This window comes from Varanus komodoensis, unplaced genomic scaffold (assembly GCF_004798865.1).
Source record: "Varanus komodoensis strain SLA01 unplaced genomic scaffold, ASM479886v1 scaffold802, whole genome shotgun sequence".
Taxonomy (NCBI): Eukaryota; Metazoa; Chordata; class Lepidosauria; order Squamata; family Varanidae; genus Varanus; species Varanus komodoensis.
The window spans coordinates 21,474-23,907 of NW_025336485.1; the positions used below are offsets into that span (position 1 = coordinate 21,474).

The following is a 2,434-nucleotide window of genomic DNA, read 5'->3' on the forward strand; positions in this document are numbered from 1 at the left end:
TAGGACTCCCTGGGCTGAGATTTTTGTTTTGTCTCCAACTGAGATGTTTCACCATACAACAATGCAATATAAGCTAGTGGTTATGTACTGGCAAAACATGAAATGAACAGCTCATCTGCTACTCAGATCTCAGGTTTGCAATGAAACGAAAACTTGAATTAATGTAGAAAATTCCAATACATGTCATTTTTTGTCAATGCAATTTCATCATAACGAACTTTGCTTATGTCATTTCCTTATATTCAATGATTTAATTCACTGCAGAATTGTGAAACTACAGCAATCCACTTTCTTTGCAGTGTTGTGTCAAAGTTCTATCAGCATATCCTGGCCTTGGTGTTTGCCATTAATGAAATAAATGAGAATCCCAAGATCTTGTACAACATCACCCTCGGCTTCCAGATCTATGACAACTACTTTGATTCAAGGATGACCTACCGGACCAGCTTGGACCTTCTTTTCAAGCTACGTAAGGTTGTGCCAAACTACAAATGTGGGAGCCAGAAATACCTCATTGGAGTCATTGGTGGGCTGAGTGCCGATACTTCCTCACGCATGGCAGAAGTCTTTCGTCTTTACAAAATTCCACAGGTAGGATCTCTGGAATTATGGCAAATTGTTAGAGATGAGAATTTTCAAAATCCCACAAATCATTCACACTTGCTTGAAGATATTTGATGGCTCTGAAAGGGAAGGGATAGGTGTGAGATATTATTGTTGGATATAACATGAGTATTCAAAGCTACCTTTGAATACATCATTGGTTCCAGAAACTGTGGCTTGGATCAAGACACAGAGGAGACCCCTTTAATTCAAAGGAACCAGGGTTAGTTATTCCAGTGTGTCTAGTCTAAGCATGGCTATCACTGGATCCAATCCTGTGTGGTTAATATTTTCAAAAGAGGGGATCATTTAGAGGCTGATGAATGTCTATATGAAGGAATAGTTTATAAAGAGATTGTGTGTGTGAGAGAGAGAGAGAGAGAGAGAGAGAAAGTATAGGGATAAATTAGAAGGTGGTCTAAGATTTCATGTTTTAAATGCATAATCTTGGTTTGGACATTTAGTATTCTTAAATATTCTGTGCATATTTATTTAAGAATATGTCCCATTTCACTTAGCCTTAGCTCTAAGAAGGTACCTATAGGAATGAATGGTGCTGGATAGGACAGTTCTCTTTATCGTATTTTATTCCGCTATACAAGTTACTCTGTGGGTTCTCCTGGATGAAATTGTGGGTTAAGATTAGGTAAATAAAAACAGTTAAATGCATAAGAATGTACTGGTAGAAGAAGCACAATCCTAGTCCCACTTCTTCTTCCCCTGCCTCTTTACATCAGTTTTCATATGGCTCATTTGAAACAACAGCGAGTGATGAATCCCCTTTGCCTTCATTCTACCGGATGGTCCCCAATGAAGCCCTTCAGTACCAGGGAATTATCCAACTACTTCACCATTTCCAGTGGAAATGGATTGGGCTCCTCACCATGGATGATGAGGGTGGAGAACATTTCTTGCAGACAATGGAGCCAATGCTGTCCATGAATGGAATCTGTTCAGAATTCACTGAAAGACTTGAAACAAATTGGCATTTCTTAGACCTGCCTGAAGTGATCAACCGCACACTGGGGCACCTTCCCATTTTCATGAACAAAAAAGCCAATGCAATTCTCATGTATGGAGAAAATACAACCATCATGTGGTTGGCATCTATAATATTGGTAGCAACGGTTTTTCCTTTGACAGACCGTGAGTACTCAGATAAAATTTCCACCACAAGAGTCTGGATAGCAACTGCTCAAATTGATTTCACAGTGCATATCCTTCAAAAGGCATTTGACATCCAAATGCTTCATGGTGCTATTTCATTCACAATCCATTCAAAAGAGCTTCCTGGCTTCAGAAAATTTATTGAGCTGATCAGCCCATCTGGGACAAAAGCAGATGGTTTTATCACAAATTTCTGGGAACAAGCTTTTGGGTGCCCTATGCCAGGTTCTGATGTATCAGCAAATATCAATGAAACATGTACTGGGAAGGAGAAGCTGGAGACAATTCCTTCACCTTTCTTTGAAATGGCCATGACTGGTCATAGCTACAGTATCTACAATGCTGCCTATGCTCTGGCACATGCCTTACACACCAGTCACACATCAGTGTCCAGGCACAGAACGGTGAAGGATGGAACCAGGCTGGCCCCTCCAAATGTGGAACCCTGGCAGGTAATGTTTCTCACAGTCAGGACCCTTCTGTAATAATCTTCATGAATGCAATGCAGTGGTGTAACCTGCTGTTGTCAACATGCTATGGATTGTGCGCTATTAATCACCCCTTATGATGTGCAACCACTGCAACCCCACTGATTTTACTCCAAGGAGGTGGTTGTCCCCAGTCATGACACAAAAACCTTGTCTTCCTGGTTTGACTGAAAAAG

General features: G+C 40.6%; 1 pseudogene; it reads left to right on the top strand.

Annotated features, from left to right (window-relative positions):
- Positions 1 to 2,434, top strand: part of LOC123036653 — a 42,520-nt pseudogene that overhangs the window by 6,798 nt on the left and 33,288 nt on the right.